Here is a 20,743-nt window from a genome sequence, read left to right as displayed (position 1 = left end):
ACAAGAACAGTAGAAAACTACTACAGTTATTACTTGACCTACTCTGCAAAAGGCAGCTGCTGTAATTTTACATGCAGCTCCAGCTGCAGCTGTTTCTCTAATGAGCTTTGGAAGACCAGCTCTCCCATCCTGACAGCTCCAAGAAATACAGAAGCATGGCAAGAAGTGGCTTTGATATTTTAATAAGTGACATTCTTTCTTCTGAGTCAGCATGAATGAAAGGTGTTGGGAGAGTGGTGGAGGCACTGGGAGACCACTTTTAATTAAGGCTTAAAGCCAGCATCTCTCTTTGTGCTAAGAGTGAGACACTCTCCAATGCACAGACGATAAATAAGTGTATGGGGTCACAGACTGCAAGGAACCTACAAAAGACAGAGGCATTTTGTGGCAGGAGAGAGTCATTTTGGGTCCTTGCCATACATGTGAGCCGAATGAACACTTGGATATTTCTGCTTTGCATAAGCTAGGTCTAAGCAGAGCATTTCAGATCCCTTGAACAGGAGTCCTGTGGTAGCCCTGGACCTTCATTCAGGAGTTCTCTGTGAGTCCATATGATGCTGCTGCTCCAGTCTAGTGCAGGGTAAGACTCACATCCTTACAGCACTGTGCCACAGTGTCCTGCTGTTGTCACCTTCGTGGTTAAGCCTCTAGCCAAGCTGTCACATAAGTGCTCTCAGTGTCTTGCTGTCAACAGCTTAACCCTAGAAAAATGTTCATATTCAGGTTCGGACAAGGAGGAATCACAAATTGGAATTAAAGCTGAGCTTCCCGTTTGGCTTTGTTCTGATCCACAGCCATTCTCAGAGTACAGTTAAAAATAAAATGACCTCTTTCTTTTCTGTGCTGCTGTCATGATTGTCATTCCCCAGCAGATGCCCGAAGTTCCCACTGTGCCCCGCTGCCTCTGCTGCCCCTGTTGTCTCTCAGTGCAAAGAGTTTCTGAACAAGAGACAGGCTTTTATGGAGCCTGGCAGAGCTTCAGAAGGGAAAAGGAAAAATCAATACGGCTTCAAAGCAAAGTCTTTGCTTCAGTGATTATGACACTTGCCCTTTCTTCACTAGTGGGAAAAACAACAAGGACACTTACACCAGCAATGGAAATGGAATGAACAACAACAGAGAGGCCTTCCAGGTTTGACTTGTAAAGGGAAATAACTTTATAGCCATTGTCCCTGTTTGGTGACATCAAAGGCGGGTATAGGGTGTTAGGCGGTGCAGCCTGGGAATAAAATGGAAAGTAACCCAAAGTCAAAGAGAAGAGTTGAACGAATTGGGATCAAGAGATAATGGACTCTGCTGAAGAAATGGGAAGAAAAGACATGACACAAAGGTCAGGTCCATCGTGGCACAATCAAATCTGTTATAAAATGTCACCTGCAAAGGTGGGCCATAACAGTAAAAGGATCTTCCAATAAGTTTTACACCATTTGACAGCTCTGCAGCAACTGAAAATGATGACAGACCCTCACACTTTGCTGATGAACAGATTGTCAGTAGAGTTGAGCAGGTCAGAAATTTTCTAACCAAAGCAGAAAATGCCAATTAAAGAAATTAATGCTTCTGGAAAATCAAAACAACACTAAAAGACTCTCACTTATGTTTTAGAGGAGTTCCAAAAATATAAACTAAATATTTATTTATATAAATATAAACTAATATATAAATATATCATAATAATTTATTTATTTGATTGATATTTTGTTGATTATATAATATAAAATATAAACTAAATCATTATTAAAACAAATATTTTTAGAGGATTTGCAAAAATATAAACTAAACCCTCACAAGTCTGTTTCAATTATTTTTCATATTCAAACTTTTAGAATTTGTTTCCAATTCCTTTTGTTTCAAAACTATGTGCTTGTTCCAAGTTGTTAATTACATTCTGTTCTGACTATGCAACTTCTTAGCTGATTTTCCAAGCTGTTTTGTGCTGATGTTTCTATTTCTGTGTCATTCTTCATATATAACTTTGTGGATCTCTTTCTTTTGGAATACAATGCGTTGTTTCGCTAGACTTTGTGTAATTGTTTGAAAATAGTCTTTTGTAAAAGCAGTGTTTTCCTTAAGTGAAGCTGTGCCTTCAGCTGCAGCTGCCACTGTCTTTGTTGGAGTTCCTGGCCTGTGTGGGGGATAATTTGCAGGACATGTCGCTGTCGAGGCAGGACGGGAATGAAGAGACCCTGACTCAGAAGGCTGTGAGAGTAAAACTCCAATTTATTCAAAATACACTGCTCTTTTATCCAGAGCTCTGTAAGGATCAAACCCATTGGTTCTGAAGTGAAAACAACTCACCGCATTGGTGCAAAGTGCTTGATGCACAGTGATAGAATTTAACTATAAACAATGTGAAAATAAGAGAGATAAAGAATTATTTACATTCTTTCCCAGCACTTTCCCAGGCTTTTTGCCTGGCTAGAAGCTCTCAGTTTCTTTCTTTGACTGAATCTGAGACCCACAGACATGCAAGTTCCCCCTGCTGAGAGGGATCCTGGTTCAGCTGCTGCTGCTGCAGCCACGTCGGGGAGCAGGCTCCATCCCTGGTGAAGCCCAGAGCAGATTTCTGAGGAGCACATGGGTAGTGTGGCAGCACAGTCATGAACTCATGCTCTCCCCCCTGTGCTTGTGCTTGGGTGAGAGTTCTGCAGCTGCAAGAATCAATGAAAAGGTATTGATTTCTCCTCTCCATCGTAAAGCTTGTCTACTGCTGTCTCCAGTCTGCAAGCTGAGAAAGGAGTAAAACTACCATTGTCTTACACTTTTTCTCCTTTTTCTTCCCCCATTCTGTGCTTGCACGGGAGACCAAGATTTGAGTCTGACAGAGCCACCTGGTAACTGCATCACAGCAGCCAACTCTGTTAACATTCAGGTTGTGAAAATAGCTGCTTTTGAAGCTTTCTAAGGGAGGAGAAGGGCAGAGTGGGATTGCCCAAAAGGCAAAAGTTGAGTGACTTTTCTGGCTTTACTCATCTCACTACAAGCAACAGCAGTCAAGGAAATGTAATGTGAGTGAATAGGTCAGTGCACCTCTGGATATTCCAGATTCACAGAAAGCTGCTTTTTCAGAGTAGTTTCAGCTCCATTTGCTTGATGTTTGCTGTTCTTGGAAGAAAATAGGTAGCCCTCATTCATCTGAAGGACATGGGAATGTCCACAACTGCTAAAAACTGTCTCGGTGGTAAAAGAGAAAATGTATTTTCAATAATATTTATTTTCACAGAAGCTGTGACTAAAGCCATGCCTGTCAAAAAATGAATGGGCAAGTGTCTACTTCTGGTGCTCACACAGACTCGTTGGGCAGTTTGGCTTTTGACACCCAGCTGTTCCAACTGAGAAAATCTCCAGCTGCACAATTTTTATTAAAAAAGGTGCAGTGCGGCAGATAAAACTGTTAGATATGTGTAAGTTCTGATCAAATTACCAACTACATACCTGTTATTATCGATATTGAAATCTACATTGAAATTTTGTATTATTTAAGGCGTAAAATATGAGTAGCTATTTATTGCTTTCTGCTCCATCAAAAGAGTGAGACAGACCCAGTGAATACCCAAAAAATGCCATGTGATTTATCTGCTATAGCAGTATTTGTGACTTTCCCTACCCTCATGGCTCCAATAATTCCCATAATTCTTATTCACACTGTTGGGGCTGCTGCATGCAGGGTGTTGAGCCACACTCTGAGTAGTGTGAGCAGGGTCTGAAGAATGAGGGCACACAGAAGGAGAGGAGAAAACTCCTCTGTGGGCAGCTGGGAAGTGCTGGGGTCCTCAGCCAGGTGTTCTCTGGGCTGTCTCTCCTGTGCAGCAATGGTGAGGATGAAGGAAAATATTATGAATTTTCTTACACGCTTTCCCATTATTTATTATATGTTGTTTTTTTCTCAGTGGGGTCAAACCAAACTCCCTCTTGGATGCTCCTCTTTGTGGCATGATTACAGCTGAGTACAGTAATTAGGGAAATTGTTACACATTGGCCATTAACCTCCTGTGCACGTGTGTTATTGGCTAATATTTCAGTGTTTAAAATACTAATAGTACAGAGTATACAAACACTGCTTTGTTGTTTCAGTTGTCTCTGACACAAACTAGCACCTACAAAACGAGGAATGAAAAGGTTGGGGAAAAGGGCTGATTTTCACACCAGTGGTAATGGCTTCCCATGAGAACCTGCCATATAAAATTATTGGGGTTTGCAGGTGCACGGCCACGGGAACAATTAAAGAAAGCTGTGAGAACAACAATGGCAACACAGCTGCTGTGAAAGAGTCCAGAGGTGCAAAGAGCTGCAAAGAGCAGCCCCTGAGCACTGCTGAGGCACTGGGGCACCTGAGCCACAGCACAACCCAGGCCAAATTCAGCTTCAGCACAAGCTAATGGGATCTTTTAGTGCTCCGTGTCTCATCTCAGCTTCAGATATTGCTTGCAGTAGTGTAGAACATAACCTTTGCAACAAAATATACATCTGAGCCAATCTACACTTTGGGTTTCATTCTAGAATGGTGTTTATTCAAAGAGTGTAATCCTTCCTAAATAAACAAACACAAACTCCTATCTCTCCTCTCCCTGTAGCCCACAGATCACAACGTGAGTCATGCTGAAGTACAGAAAATAAGCCAAATCAAGCTGGTAAAATGACCCAGATTGGAGATATGAAGGCCTCTAAATTAAGAGTGCTCTGCTGCAGACCCCCAGGCTATTAAAGCTCATGACTGTTTGCTCCAGCATCACAGTTGCCATGGCAATTCATATAGACAAACCCAGTAACCTGTCAGGATCTAACCAGATAAAAAAACTCGATCTTAAATTATATTCAGAAATAAACAGGAAGCTGATATAGATGCCAAATAATCTATATACTATATTCTCTGTGTCTAATACAGTTTCACAAGCAGGCAGCTGCATTCTGTACAAGCTGCACATTCCCAATGCTTTTGAACACTTCCACCACACAGAGCACATTGCAGCAGCTCTGACTTGTGGGAAAAAATAAAATCAAAAAACTCTTATAAAAATTGGAAACAGACAAAAAGTGCTTAAACAGACACAGACAATGCCTACGTGGAAGCTACTCAAAAAAAGCAGATGGTGTGTTAGAAAAGAGATGAGATATTTTTCAGATTCTTTGGCATGATGCTGAGACAAAACCCAGGTACCTTGCAAATGACAAATCTCTAACAGCAGGGAGAGAAGCATGTGGCTGTGATGGGATCTGCTGTATTTTAGAGATGTCAGGCTGGACCTTGTTTCCATTTAATTAGTGAATCCATCTTGTTCATGTTCCTAGTACTATAACACCTTAAATTGCATTATAATATGCTTCTCAGTAGAAATGGCATTGAGGGGAAAAAAAAAACAAACAAACCAAAAAACAAAACTCACAAGAGAATTGTCAGGAGCTGCTTTTAAACAATTTAATGATCTTAGTTTTGTCATCTCCAGTAATGAATTCAGTGACATAAATAAGGGATTTACCAAATAGAGACCACAGCTTTATCACACTGAAACTTTCTTATGTCACTCATAAACACCTTTATAAAATGCAAAATATCACATCAAAAAACAGATAAAACAGATATGTAAATGTGCATGTCTGAGAAGGACTTTCAGTATTCTTTTTGCTCACCTGGAGGTGCAAATGACTGAAAATGGGTAGCAAATGTCTCTTCCCTCCCTCACCAGGCAGTCAGCAGACCTTCTAGATGGGCCGAAACAGAAATACTGTGACCCTCACAAGGCTGTGGCATCAGAGATCCTCCTTTATGGGGCACTACCAAGGTAGGAGCAGTCGGTTTTTCATTTGGAAAAATGGAAAACACAGCTGTGAGCATGGAAGTCTGTCAGCTCTCACCAACTGTCAGAGCAGGAATCACAGAGTCACTCAGGTTGGGAAAGACCTTTAAGATCATCAAATCCAACCATTGCTCCAGCACTGCCAAGCCCACCACCAAACCATGTCCCCAAGTACCACATCTCCATGACTTTTCCATACCTCCAGGGGTTTTACCAAGGATTTGACCAAACCAATATTAGTGTTAACATCACCTGCCACCGCTGCAGGGAGGAAGGGACTGTGTCTGCTGTCAGGCAGAGCTCCCCCCTCCAAAAGAATGCACTGGCACAGCTCTGTGCTGTAACATTTCATTCCTTGCCTTGCCTGCACATCTCCCTTCTTGGGGAGCTGTGGACACACCAAGTAAATCAAAGTGATAAGAATTTATGAAACCCAAAGCAGCGCTGGATTTTGGAATGACAACATGATTGTATATGGGAACTAATAAAAGGGAAAGGTTCCCTGAAGCCGCAGGCTATGAAGTGGAGTAGAGCAAGGTGATTAAGAGAGAGTTAAGAGGTATTAAACTTTGAAGGAAAAGGCATTCCTCAGTGACATGTTAATAGATCCCAGGAAAGATTTGTTAATAGACTAAAAATTGAGAGGCTCTTTGTAGGCAGCACTAAGTAAAAAGTAAATCACAGTTTCTCCATGGGGGAGGTTCACTTAGAACCTGGAGAAGAGAGGAGAACACCCAGGGTGCACCCAGGGCTGCCTGGTTGGGGCTTGGAGCCCAGGACACAGGAAGGACACAGGGAGAACACAGGGAGGACACAGGGACACAGGGAGGACACAGGGACACAGGACACTGGGCTGCTCCCAGTGGTGCTGTACCACAGCTCTGCACAGCCACACCTGGTTTATGTCTTCCTTCCCATCACACTGAGCACACGAGTGAATAAAACCTTAAGATTTGGGTCGACAAAGGTTTTTATGGATGTAGTGATTTCCTGAAAATTTCTTCTGGGGTATGAAACACAGAGTGTGACACAAGATATAGCTAATTTTAAATTAAAACACACTGTATTTGGGCAATACCTGAAAAACAAAACACGATCTCATCAAAGTCTGAACCTTGTAAGGATGCTGACCCCAGTAAAAAACTTCATCTGGCTGGTATGAGATACTAAAATTTACTGATAGCAACCCAAAAGCAATCATAATCAGGGTGGAAAAAAGGGCAGTAAAATGTTTGTCTTGGCCTGATCTTCTTTCTGTGATCTCCTTCCTAAGCTGACATATTGGAAGCAAAAAAAGTGACAATATTTCAGAGCACACTCCTCTCTAAAAGGCAGAGAGCTCCAGAACAAGAAATACTGTCTCTTGATAATGAAAGGCTGATTTATTCTTGCTGCATTATAATAAAAGGCATCATATATTTTGTGACATATTGAAATCAGTGGGGGATCTTTACCTTTTACCAGTGGGGCAATTTCATTTCTCCATGTCCTTCTTCAAATGCACCTAAGGTTCTTGGACTTTCTAACACAAACTCTAACCTGCATATCATAGGCACAGTGAAAGTGGCATCAGGACCTTTGGATGAGGCTTTGGAGAGGACTGGATGTAATTGCACAGCTGTTATTGCACCATCAAACACAGCCCTTTTCTGCAAGAGGCAATCCTGCAGATTTGATGACAGGGAGTGGTCTACATGGTGACAAGAATTAACAAAACATTTGCCTAAATTCTGTTCTATGTGAAATGGAACTGTCCTAGGGCATTTCGTTGCTCTAAGTCATAGGGATTTTTTTAGACTATTTCCATATTAATAAGAACTTAGTTTTTTCTTCTGGCTTTTGTCTTCCATGAGGAATACCCACCCTCTTCTTGTAGAAGAGGGGGAGTGACATATTTGTTTGGGAGTTTTTGATTGTTTTTATTTCAGTATTTATTTCTTAATTGCGAACAGTCCTCTTAATATCTACTTTCTGGTGAACACAGTAAATAAAGAAATTATGCATTTATTATCCCTTTTTATTTTTAAATGTATAATAGAAGGGAAAGCCATTTAGCAAATCAGGTACAAAACTAAAATCTATGTTTTAGGAGCTGCAGGGGAGCTGGAAGAAAATTGGCTCTTATGATGAAGCATTATTCAGTCCATCACACATGTGAAGTACAATTTTGCCCCTGAGGTTAAAAAAATGGATGCTTTTTCCCTTTCTATATAAGCTTGGAATTTGGAGGATTTTCTTTGTGTGCATTACTGTACCATGTGGCAGTGCCTCTTGCACTTATATTTGGGATATGCTAAGAATGGCAGGGCAGATATGTGTCTACTTGCAGAGTGAGGCAGGTAGAGGAAATAGGGTCAGGACTGTCTCCAGTTCTGCTTCTCCTCACACACCTGCTCTTCACAATGGGAAAATTATTTTATAATTTGTTTTTTTTCTGGACCTGTTTCAATATTAATTTCTCTTGATAGAGAATTAATAAAACTCAGTGGCGTTTGAATTAACCTGTCTGTATGCACAGTTGCAACCAGAGGCTCTGAGCTTTGTGCACAACCTGTCTAAGTTATTAGGGAGCCATCGACACTTCCATATCATCCCAACATTGCCTGGGCTTTAGGGCTGTGTCTGTGGTTAGGGCTGCCTCATGCTCCTTAGCAGTGATTTCAAGGTAGGCTAAATTAGCCATTAAGTTATAAACTCAGGGACCAAGTGACCTCTGATTATTTGAAAGAATATATTGCTATAAGCCATTAATAAATATATCCCAAGTGGTGGGAATGGGTGTATGGTGGGTCCCCTCCTGGGCAGAGGTTCAGCAAGCAGAATTTCCTGGGCATGGAGAGCAGAAGGAAAGGGGGATGTGCTGCAAAAACATCTCTTCAGCATTTCCCTTCTTTCACGTACAGCTTATTACCTTTAGTGTCACTGTGATGCATGAGAATGACTGTGAGTGATGTTGATTATGTGCTGTGGGAAGGATGGAGTTTGAATTCTCCTCTTTGACTTTCCAGCACTTCTTTCTGGTACAGAGTAAGATTATTTTCTTGCCTTTTCCTGTTCCTCTTCAGAGCACTCCAAGAATACTAACAGCGTTCTTGTTCTGTGCTTTGCCGAGCACGGGGCTGTGAAATCCAGCTGGCACTTGCACAGAGATTCATATGGAGAACTGTCCTGGCTTCCTCCTCTTAACCCTCTAGAAGGCCAGTCATTCTATTTTTCAAGATATAAATTAATAAAATAAAATGAAAATGCCAGAACAGAATGTAGAAACTGCTGTTGCATCTAACTGATGTGTTAAGACTGCAGCTTGAAGATAGAGGGCAAATCATGTGAAAATGTTAGTACTGTAAAAGAAAGAACAAGGTTTGGAGAGAAGGAAAAATAATTTAAAGAATATTCTAAGCAAAAGTGCCAGAAGGAAGTTGTACATATTTCAGAGAGACAGATTGGGCAAAGATGCCTGGCAAAGCAAATCCTCGTAGCAGAGCTGTTAAAATGGCATTGTCTTAGAGCAGTGAAAGTCTGTACTCTGCATTTCTCTGCATGAGTTAACCTGACCCCAAGCCATTGTTTCCTACAGAAGTGGAATAACTTGATAGGCAGCAGGAGGCAAAATTATTTCAAGTCTTTTGGCATTGCTTCCTGCAACCAAAAAAAGTAAACACGGACATCAGCATGTAAACAGGATGCTCAGCTGTAAGAGCAAGATGTAGCTTGTTCTACATTCAGCTTTTCTAAAAATAATTCTACTTTAGTAAATAAGACATTCTGTATGTGTATCCTACTTCAACACATTTCAGATTGCCGTCAACAAACTGTAGGATTTTAGTAGAAGGTGTTTGCTAAATAATAAGTAAGGCAAACTGGATTTACTAAACCAGACCTTCTCTGTTTTTGTTGTTAAACTTCTGTATGGAATATGCTTTTCTCTATTTAGATAAATGCTGCTAGGGATTTACTGTTCTATTTGTGAATGTGGCTGTTCTTGCAAAGCAGTCTTATGCCTGAGATACTGGGAAAACCAGGAGGTGGGTGTTCTACTTCTAGTGCTGCATTACTGTGTTTTTCAGCCTTTTTTTTTTTTTTTTAATATGTATTTTGGCAAGGAAGATCATTTTCTTAACCAGAAAAATGTGAGCTCTTCGGTTTCTAGATAAAACTGCTGCAGTTTCTTTTGGAAGTCATAATTTGGACATGTAGAGCTGCATCTCATAAAATAAACCATAGTCCCACAGTATCCTGTGTTGACTGAGTACAGGGAAACTGTAGCTCTATGGGGGACCTGACAGCAGCCCCCCTGTGCCTTTGAGCAAGTTACCAAGAAGATAGATCCAGGCTCTTGCAGCACTGTATGGCTGGAAGCTGAGAGACAAAGACATAAACTGAAGTCACAGAGGTTTACGTTGAATTTAAGGGAAAATTTTTCTCATTTTTAGGCAAGTCAAGCAGATTTTTTCCCAGAGAAGTTGTGGAGCCTCCAACTGTGGAGATTCTTCAAAATCTGGTTGGATAAAGCTCTGGGCTGCTGTGGCAGAAAGCAGTTTTGAATTATAATCTAGTTGGTGTTTTATGTCAAAATCTGATGCACCTGTATAAACTTCTTTTTGACCTACATAGATATAGGAGAGGGCAAAGTGAGGTATAGCCTGGGAGATTTCTTCTTGTGACTTTCCAGCAAAGACAGTGTTCTTAACATTAGATATGGCGTAAGAATATAGTAGGAACAGTGCAACAGGGTGACTTCCTGACTCCTTAAATAAAAGACCCAGATTACATAAATTACACTTGAGAATTTCCAAAATACAGTTGCCATTAGATTGTTGAAAGGTAAGTCAGATAACCTGGCAATAATGGTTGTAAATAAGGGAAATAATCCACATTTTTCCCTATCTAGATATGGCACATTTTGTAACATGCTGCAGAGGTAGTGTCTGGTATTAGCCGTGAGTGATGGTGGTTAAAGAGAGAACTCAAAGCTTGTAAGGAAAGTTGCAAATCCAAGGAAAGTGTTAATGGAAAAGGGGAAGTTGCCTCTGGCTTGGAATTTTTGTCTCTCCACACATACACATCCTGTGTTATGCTGCAGTTATAAAACATCTGCTTACTGTACCTGTTTGCCTCTAACCCTTTAGCTCCACGTAGAGAAATGTGAGGAGGCACAAATCAGTGTGTTAGGAAGACTTATTTCCTTTTCAGAAGTGTGTGTACATCATTGCAGACAATGCACTCAACAGCTTCAAGTGGTCAGTCTCATCACAGGTAGGTAGTGAGACCAGGTGAACAGGTTCTGTGGTACAGGTTTACCTCATCTGGGATCTTGGTGTAATGTGCACCTGGTCTGCACCAAGAAGTAGACACATCTGAGGAGTGGGGGATTTCCCACTTCTAGAAATGTAAGTACTGCACTTGCCCCTATAGCAGAGATTTTGTGGATTTAAATATCCAGATGGTGGTACTTGGCAAAAGTCACATCTTACATGGTTTAATTCACGCTACAGTTGTTCATTTTGATGCTGTAGATGACTTCAGAGTAGGAAGTGTTCAAAATGAAAATGTTTGTCCGAGGCCATTTCTATTTCAAGTCTATGAATAAAAAGAGAAGAGGGGCTGAAAGGAGAAGCTGCTGGCTGTTAATGGTGGTCTACTGGTGTGACTGTTTTAAGTGAATAAACCATTGAGAACAATGATGATGCTTTCAGTGCAGAATACCTCATTTTAAACAGCCAGAGAGTTTTTAGAATGGCTCTGGCCACATGCTGTCTTCACCTTAAGCACCAAACTCCTGGCTGCTAAAGAGCATTGCACCAGGAGTTTAAAACTGGGTGCTGTAGATCTTGGGGAATACATTTAGTGGAGGTAGTTTGGGGTACAAGCTGCAGGTTGAGCTGAGGGACAGGGCCCTGAGGCTGTGAATGAGGGCATGGGGACCTGTGCCAGGTGAGGCACAGGGACATGGCAGGAGCTGAGGACCCCTGGGCTTTCCCACCCAGAGACTATAAGGGATAAAAGCCCAGAGATTCCTTTGTTTTAAATCCCTTCTTGGAAGCACCAGCCCAACCTGTTGTCTAGTTATTACACCATGATTAAAATGTTTAAAGGATCTGGATGTCTGTGACTCTGCTGTGGGAAATCTGGAGTTGAGCTGATGAAGAAACTTGGTCCTACTGTGAGTGGAGGGGATGTAGCTGAGAAGGGGCCTCAGCTCCAGCTCAGATGGTGAGAGTGACTCCTGGATGGTGGGACAGGGAAGTTTCCTTAACAGTAGATATCAAACACTCTGGTGCTGAATTTTCTCTGCATGCTAGGGGAAACACTTTTGTGGGTATATTCTTCAAACAGTCCTGACTTTTGCAAAAGATGTCAAGAAATCCCCACGACTGCGTGGTACGAAACTGCCCAGGAAGAGGCAAAGGCTGGAAAACCCTCTGCTATCTTTTTCCCAGTGTATACATGTTATGCAGTACTTTCTTTAAACTTTATATTCTAAGGATTTTGTTCCTTGGCTGGATGGAGCTCTGAGCAGTGCTCCAAGATGATGACAGGGAGCCTTCAGTGAAAACTGGCATGTGCCTTGCAACTGAAAATGAAGGGAGATTCTTGACACGCCAATTCCAGGTTCAGGGTGCTCTGATGGCTCAGCAGCTTTTAACTGAGGGAGTGCATTCACTTATTGGTGTAATGCCAAAAACCAGTGCTGGATTCATTTTATTTATTATTCATGTTATGGAGTAATTTTTCCTCACTGTATAGGATAAAATAAAATGTGGCACTAAAAAGGAAGCTGGTGATGCTGCATGTTCTCTTGGTTAGATAGGAGAAGATGCTAAAGCCAGTATAAACTCAACGTGAGTTAATGAGTATAATTATCTGTTTTCAGCACTTATCCTCTAACAGATCATTCATGCTACCCTAACAAGCAACTAGGTTGGGATGAAAATTGTTATTTGCATCTCAAACTTTGCTAGTCAGAACCACTGGAGCTCTGCATGAAAAGCAAGGAAGGTCAAACTGCATGAAGCTTAGTGTGCCATCTGAATTCCAGGTACTACTTGGAAAGGAATAAAGATGTCTGGGAGAAAAGAGCGTATTGCTCTAAAACATTAAAGTGCAAAAGAAAACAGGCTGTACTCTGCCATCCTTAAAACATAAGATGTAAAACCCATAAATATAGGCTGTATTTTTATGGGCAAGAACAGTACGTTTCTTGGTCTGTTGCACAGTCAGCCTTTTGCCATACTAATTGCTAAAATCATAAACATCTGTAGTTTCAAGCTGGCTGCTGAAGCTACACACTAAATCTTTATACAAAAATTTAAGAAGTAAAAAACCAACACAGACTATAGTGACTTTTTCCCCAATTCTCCTCTAATGACACTGTTCTTCTAATAAAGTGATTGGACTTTCTTACCCCAGCTAGGGATGCTGCTAAACCAAGTTGAAATGCCCATCTTGCTGGGATTATCCTTCAGGCACTGTTTAAATGATGCACCAGCAAATACATCGACTTTAACTTGACATTTGCTGTCCTTGCTGCTTTCCCCTACTGGTTCTACAAGACACTGAATTTTTCCCTTGGAGTCGTGAGTAGTGTTTAAGGAAAAAGAAATCTGTCTTTATTCTTAGAAATGACATTTTTGATGATGAGCCATCCATTTTCTTTCACTTATGAACTTTAAATTGTATGCTGCTTTGACAGCATTTTTACTCATGGAAGTATCCAGCTACACCATCACACTTCAAAAAACCTCAACTGTTCACAGCCAAATTGTTGTCTTGCTCCATGCACTGATGCTTTGTATGAAAGTGAACAAGAGCAATGAAAAGCTATTTATTACATGATGGCATCTTCAGGCCTGTGTTAGTCTGAAAAGATATTTAATTTTACCTAAGTTGCTACCTTAGCAGTCTGCAAGTTGTGTTTTGCTTTAAAAGTAATTTAATTACCCTTAGTTTTAAAAGTTTTGGCCATGGGAATTAAAACTGTTACCAATCCCAAAATACCAGCTGAAAAGAGAATAAATGAAATTACTAGATACTGAAGCAGTCATGCCTCTCGCATGGTCCGTCTTGGATCCCTTCTGCCCAGAATTTTTTAAAAAAGGCAAGCATTTCCTATAAAATTTGTATATATTTCTCTGTACCAGTTTCTGCTATGGATTTCTTTATCTTGACTGGAATTAAAGCCCACGCACTGACAGAAGTAGTGTGAAGAGATCAAGTGGGATTCATCATGTGTCTTCTGTTTTCTTGTACCTTGCAGTCGCAGAAGTGTGCTTGAAATGAAAATGTTTAATAAGATACTCTATAGTAGCCCGCATTAGGACAATTAAATCAGGTATAAGATGTTCCATAAAGAAAGTGTAAGCCCTGGACAAACAAAACCCCAATTTATCCACTTTAATCTATACCAGGTGTTTTACTGGCTCGAGTTTGCTTTTGCTATGTGCAACAAATGGGCAGCACTGACAGGTGCAGGTAAGTTTTTGATGAAATTCTGGTCTCCTCTCAGGTTTTCAATTATCTTTTAGTGTTTGCACTACTTGACTCCTTTTATTAGAGTTTGTTTGGGTATGTGTCCAGGAAACAGTGAAGAATTACAGCCACCAAATTAGAGAACAAACTTTATGGTATGGATTTCATAGCAGCTCATGTAAATGTTTTTCCTGTTGAGCTGTAGTGTGACAGGGAATTAATGCACATCCTCTGAAGCTACCTTTGAACCAGCAGTGAGCTGCCTTCTATTCCTGTACTTTGTGTAGTCTCTTATGTCAATGCAAAGGACATGAAACCAATGTTAGAATGTATTTTAACTTTTTTTAAGAGGGTTAGGTTGGATCACAAGGCCAGGTATGGATTTAAATTGAAGTTTCATGAATGCCCTTCCATAGAGGACTTGCGAGTAGCAGAACCTGCTCTGCTGTGGGTACAGCCACAGGACAGGGCAGAACACCATGGAAACAGCAAAGAGGGTACAGCTCTTGGGTGTTCTTCATGCTTTTTAGATATTTAAGTCTGAATTATGGCAGGCACAGGCCTCCTGACAGCAAGAGAATTAAGAATGTGTGAACTCCTACAGGTTTAAGCAGGTGCAAGAAAACAACCCCAGTGCAGTGGGATGGGCTATCCCTGCTGTGGGCAGTGCTGCTCTGTGAATTGATAAAAACTGTGGTGTTTGGAATGGAAATAGGTGATGATCCATCAGTCTTCACTTGGATCTATGCTGAAAGTAACTCTACCACAGGCTTACAGTGTGAGCAAAAAGGCAGATTTCAGTGCCTGTGCTCAGCACTGCACTGAGAACAGGATGCAGCATGAGCTGAGTGGCAGCTTCCCACCAGATGCACAAAGGCTTGAGTCTAGCTCTGTCACCACTCCTAGAGTATGGTTTTGCTCTAATTACAGTTTTTAAAAGATTTCAATTTTTTACACACTGATCCCCTGGAGAGTTAAAACTCAAATGTCCTTGATTCTATTGATTTCTGTGAAAATTGCAACATAATTTTATCAGGTTTTGATTTAATTGGTCTGCTTGAGGGAGAGAATTAACATAGCATGTATAGCCCCTATTTAAGTGTACCCAGAATTGTATAATAGTGAAGATTGTGCCAAACAAACAGCTGGGTTCTGTCTGGAAAAGCTTATATTCTGGTGGCACAAACAAAAATACACAATAAATACAAACACAGAACAGCATGTGGTCATTGCAGTTGGTAGTAATTTGAAAGAAATTAAATTCTTCTGTTTCTGTGATGTTTTTCTGCTAAGTGCCTCGGAATTATAACAACTTGTTACTGTTTCTTTGTATGGACTATCTCTTGACACACTCTCCTTTGAAACAGAGCTTCTGTTCCAATATTTGGATTATTCAGCAGATTTCTTCTTATAACTTTCACCTTCTTTCCTTGTTTTGGACTCTTGTGATAATTCTGCTTCCAAGTTATAGTATCTCTCCATCACGGATGGCTCCATATGGTCACTCAATTCATACAGTTAATTTAATTAGGTTCCTCTATAGTGAAGCACTGCATGGGCATAAGCTCTAGTGTCTCTCCTGATGGAGCACTGGGCAAAAGCCCTCACTCATGAGGACTTGCATTGGGATGTGGTTTTAATTATTTAAATACTTACAAAGACAGTCAAAAGCTACATTAACAAAGCAATGTTATACATTTCTTTAAAAAACAAACGTAAGGAGGTGAAGTTTACATTTAATCTAATGAAAAAAAAATCTGATTTCTTGCTATTTATAAACAAGACTAAAAAACATTTACCCTCTTATATATTATTTTCTTATTTTTCTGACAGCAAACTTGGGAAGAATCCTTCCCACAACAGTGGAAGCTTTTTTTTTGTGTGTCTTGTCAGAGATAAGGTGACTGTGTAGAAAAACAATGACGATAGGGATCTGTAATTACTTGTGACTGATGAGCATATCTGACACCGTTTCCTGGTATGCACTGATAATTCTCTGAGGTAAGAGGGAAACAGACAACTTCCTCTGCTGGCAGTAGATATTTTATGTTCAGGATGCTGCTTGTGGTGAGGTTTTGGGCAGGATTGCTACACCACAGCGTGAAAATATTAGGAAAAACAATGTGTGTCTGGGGAGTATCTGTTAAATGTTTCTGTCTTTCAGGTTGGTATAGTATGAATAAAGAGAAAATGAGTCTTGGGAGACAGAGAGCTCTTTCAGATGTCAGTCCTCCAATTAACTCTGTAAGGGCACACCAGAGCATCTCTGGGTAAAGGCCATCTGTCTTTTTCTCTTAATATGAATGGTGGCAATATAATTATTTTGAGTGGTGAAAGAAGATTCTCTCTTGGGAGAAATTTGTCTTGATTCAAAAGTACTGATATATGCAAAGTCAGGACTGGACCCTGTAGCAGCTTTATTTTAAGCTGAACATTTAAAATGTGTATGATACTTTAAAGTTTCTGAGAAGTTTTGGAAATGTGGACTAGTCTGAATTATGCAGAGGTCTTAGAGCTGAACTAACTACAAACAAGCTTTCAAATCTATTACTGAGCTTCAAAACTACCTCTACCTGAACGGCTTAAATGAAATACTGTGCTCTGGAAGGGTAAGAGAATATTTAGTTTAACTGCACTTTATCCTGTGCTTCTCAAAATGATCAGTTTCAGGACAATCATTAAAATCACAGGCTATGTGTTACTGTCCTTGGAAGCAAATGATACATTGCAAGATTTGTGGGTCTTTGTCTTTTATCACAGCAAATTGAATGTGTCTATGTCAACAGGGGGTCTTTTTAGATTGTTCCTTATTTTGCTAGGCCTGCTACTTTTACAGAAAATATTTTGAGTTAATAAAGAACAAAAATGCTGATGTTTGTAGTGGTTTAAGACTTGCTGTTTGGTTTAAGTCTCTTTTCTTGCTAAGTACTGGCTATAATGCAGCTCCAGATGAAATCAACCAGTAATTAGGGGTTGTCTCCTTTCTATCTTCTCCACAATCTTCAGTAGTTATCTCTTTTGTTCAAAAACAACTGGAGGTCAGGTTATATGAAGAAACCCCGGGATGAGTTAAACGATCAAGACCCAGAAAAGCCTGGAGCATTGTAGTTTGTAGTGTTCCTCCTCCATTTGGAACAAATTACCTATCCCAGCTTCAAACCTCAGTAGGGAAGAATATAAATTGGTTTTTATTTAGTCTTAATGTTGTGTTCGCCATCCTAGCTGCGCTCAGAGTATTTGCTGTAAGTGCGAGCCCTGCAGGTTGCCAAAGGGCCACTTGCAATGCTCTGTCTTCTGCTCCTGTTCCAGTTTTGCTGTGTTAGCCACCCTGGATTAGAAACCTAAACAGGGCATCGAGCATGAAGGGGAGAAAGCTGGAGAGGAGGCAGGGAAATCTGGCTGAAGAATAGTATTTCATGGTAAAAAAGTGTAAGAGGATCTGAAAGTGCCAGGCTTTGGTGAAAAAAAAAAAAAAGGGTAGTTAAAAAAGAGGATATATTCTATAAACAAGATTAAAGGAAATTAAATTGGAGGATTAAGGCTCAGCTTCTCTACCTGTTCTCATTTTCTGTTTCAATTCACAAAAATCTCCTAAAATCCACCAGTGATTATTCTTTAAATAATGAAGAAAGCAAGATGCATGTGTTCTCCATAATCTGTGACCATAATCTTTATCATAGAAACTGTTTCTCTTGTGAAATGACTTGGGGTGTTGTGGAGCCCTGCATATGAGGGGTGTAGATTATATTCACTTGCATCCCTTGAATGAGTGGGTCTGGGGTTCTCTGAGTGCTGTGTCCAGCTCTGGAGCCTCCACTATAAAGATGATTTGGACCTGCTGGAATGAGTCCCACAGAGATGATCAGAGGCCTGGAGCATCTCTCCAATGGAGTCAGGCAAAATTGGGGTTGTTCAGCCTGAAAAGGTTCTAGGAGACATCAAAGCCCCTTCCAGTACCAAGAGAGCTGCACAGACTTCGGGGAACTGCATCTTGCAGCTTAAGGATACAGCTTTACTGAGTGGGAGGAGAAGGGTGGGGACAATCCACTGCAGAAAAGCTTTGACAAGAAACAGGACTTCCATCTCATTTCAATATGATAGATTTCAAAGTTTAAAGAAAATGTGATAAAGTAGGGAGTCATTTCCTTTACAGAAAAAATAATCATGCTCTAGTTTAAGCTTGTCTAAAATTAGAATTTCCTGCTTTTGCTAGTTATTCTTTGTAAGGCATGGATCAAGGGATAGAAAAATTTCAGGTGTACTTCAGAACCCCAGAAGTTGTTTTGCATCACTATGCACTACTTAAACATGAATCAGACCAATTCTTCCAATTGTGTAAAGCCATTTTTAGGGAGGTATTTCACTGATTATGGGATGATGAATAATTAATGGCTTGCCTAAGTATGTTGCATTCCTCCCTGTTTAGTTATCCTTTCCTGAGTACTTGGGAAAGCCATGGTAGCCCTTCTAGGCCGAATTTTGTTATCTTCTCACTTTCTCACAGCTGTACAACCATGCACTCTTGCTCTCTGGATCAGAGGACTTGACTTACAGGGGTAGAAACATTCCCTGAGCTAACCTGGAGTTACTTTAGGAGGTGCAGTGAGGCAGTTCAACACTCAGGATACCTGCTACAGGACCATCAGCTCTAGTGAGTTTCCATGATCCATTTAATGTCTTCATTCTTTGGAAGCTATTGCTATTAGCAGACTTTATAGGTAGGTAACGCTCATTTTTGTTGCTTTGTAGTGTTATTTTTCCAAATTAATTATTTAAAAGGTCATTTTCCAAGGTTGCTAGGTCTGAAATGACTGTTCTTGGCAGCAGCTCCAACTGCCTCTTCATTTCATTAATTTTCTTGCTGAATCATGGATTTGTTCTGTAAAATACATATATCCAATTAATTTTTCAGTATAAAAGGCAGAGACTGGCCATAAAAAGGAATTTTAGACTTTCAAACTGCATTTAGCAGATGGTTTTAAAGGTATTTAATATCTTGTTTCCTCAAGTGGGGCTTCTGTTATTTAAATGTGTGGTGCCTTCAGCCTGTGTAAAGAAGGAGGACTTGACATTCCAGGCATGCTTACCGGTCCTCTTGGTCTCAGAACCTTCCTTGATTAAATGCTGCGGGAATGGGTGATAAGGGGCAGGGCTGTAGGTCCCTTTCAGACCTTTAAAATGACAGTTTTAATGCTGTCCTTCTCCTGCACTGGAATAAATAGTCCTGCCAACTACAGTGATCAGTGTCCTCCAGCAGGGGAGAGGACATCACCCTTCACAGTGTCAGTTCACCGGCGTGGCAGCCAGGTAGGATCTTTCTTATATGGGTCGTAGACTGGACTCTCTTAAAAATTTAGATTTTTCTGTTAGTTAATCGAATACAACCCAAAACCCGCAGCATCAAACCCAGCAAGGATTAAGGGAGCCACGAGGTGGCAGTTCTGCTGCACAGAATGCCTAAAGCTCCATCACTTTGCAGGCTGGTAAAAATACGAAAAGAAACAAACCAACCCAACCCAACTTTCACCTACAGAAGGAAAGTAAACTTATTCTTATAAATAGTCATTTAAAGTCAGGAGTTAAAACCATCACATGGATTTCTTTGAACCTAACCAGGAGCTGGACTCGATGACCCTTGTGAGTCTCTTCCAACTCAAATTGTTCTGATTCTGGACTAGACTTTTTGGAAAGCAAACGCTTAGAAACTCTTATCCTGTATCTCAAGTCAATGAAGTCTCTTAATATTCAATTTTGCCATGTTTCCATGCCCATTTCCAAACTACCCGATATTTTTTTGATAAGGATGGATGTGCACCAATACTGATGTACACCTGTCAATGTACAGTTTTCATGCACTGTTTCCAAAGTTTTAGGGAAGGTTTTAAGTTTATATTTGATTCTTTTGCGTGTCCTTTTCTAGCCAGGTCACAGGAAGTTTTTGCAAAATGTAATTGCAAGAATTCTTTTTCTTCATAGAGTAAATCTTTTTCAGTTTCCCTGGATGTTGGGGCATCATTTGAATTTTTTTTTTTTTTTGGTGACTTCTAGAGCGTGTGGTTGTCATTTAGTATAAAATAGAAGCTTTGGCAGTTGTCTCAAACTTTTCCCTTTGGTTGCATCTCTGTTCAGTGGCAACTAAATGCTCTCTGTCTGTGATCTTAGACGAGGCCAATCCTTGGCAAAAAATGTTGGGAAGGGAAAAATTCTTACAACAGCAGCAGGAAGACAAGGGTCTGGGCAGCAAAGCTAGCCTAGTTTTAGCAAAAAGTTAATAGAATTTTGTATTTGATTGACTTCTGGCTATTACTTAGAAATTAAGAGACTTGTCCAGGAATTTCTGACTAAGAGTCACGAGACTCCAAAGAGCTTTCCTGACAAACTCCTAACGAGTTTGGAGCCCTGTGTGAAAGCATGTGGGGTCATGGCTGCTGCATTTTGCAGTTGGAGATGATTTCTCTGCTGCAGTGTCAGCTCACACT

Source organism: Lonchura striata, chromosome 9, assembly GCF_050655825.1.
Source record: "Lonchura striata isolate lonStrDom1 chromosome 9, ASM5065582v1, whole genome shotgun sequence".
NCBI classification, from domain to species: domain Eukaryota; kingdom Metazoa; phylum Chordata; class Aves; order Passeriformes; family Estrildidae; genus Lonchura; species Lonchura striata.
The sequence above is the reverse complement of the archived record's forward strand: the minus strand, read 5'-3'. Positions refer to the sequence as shown.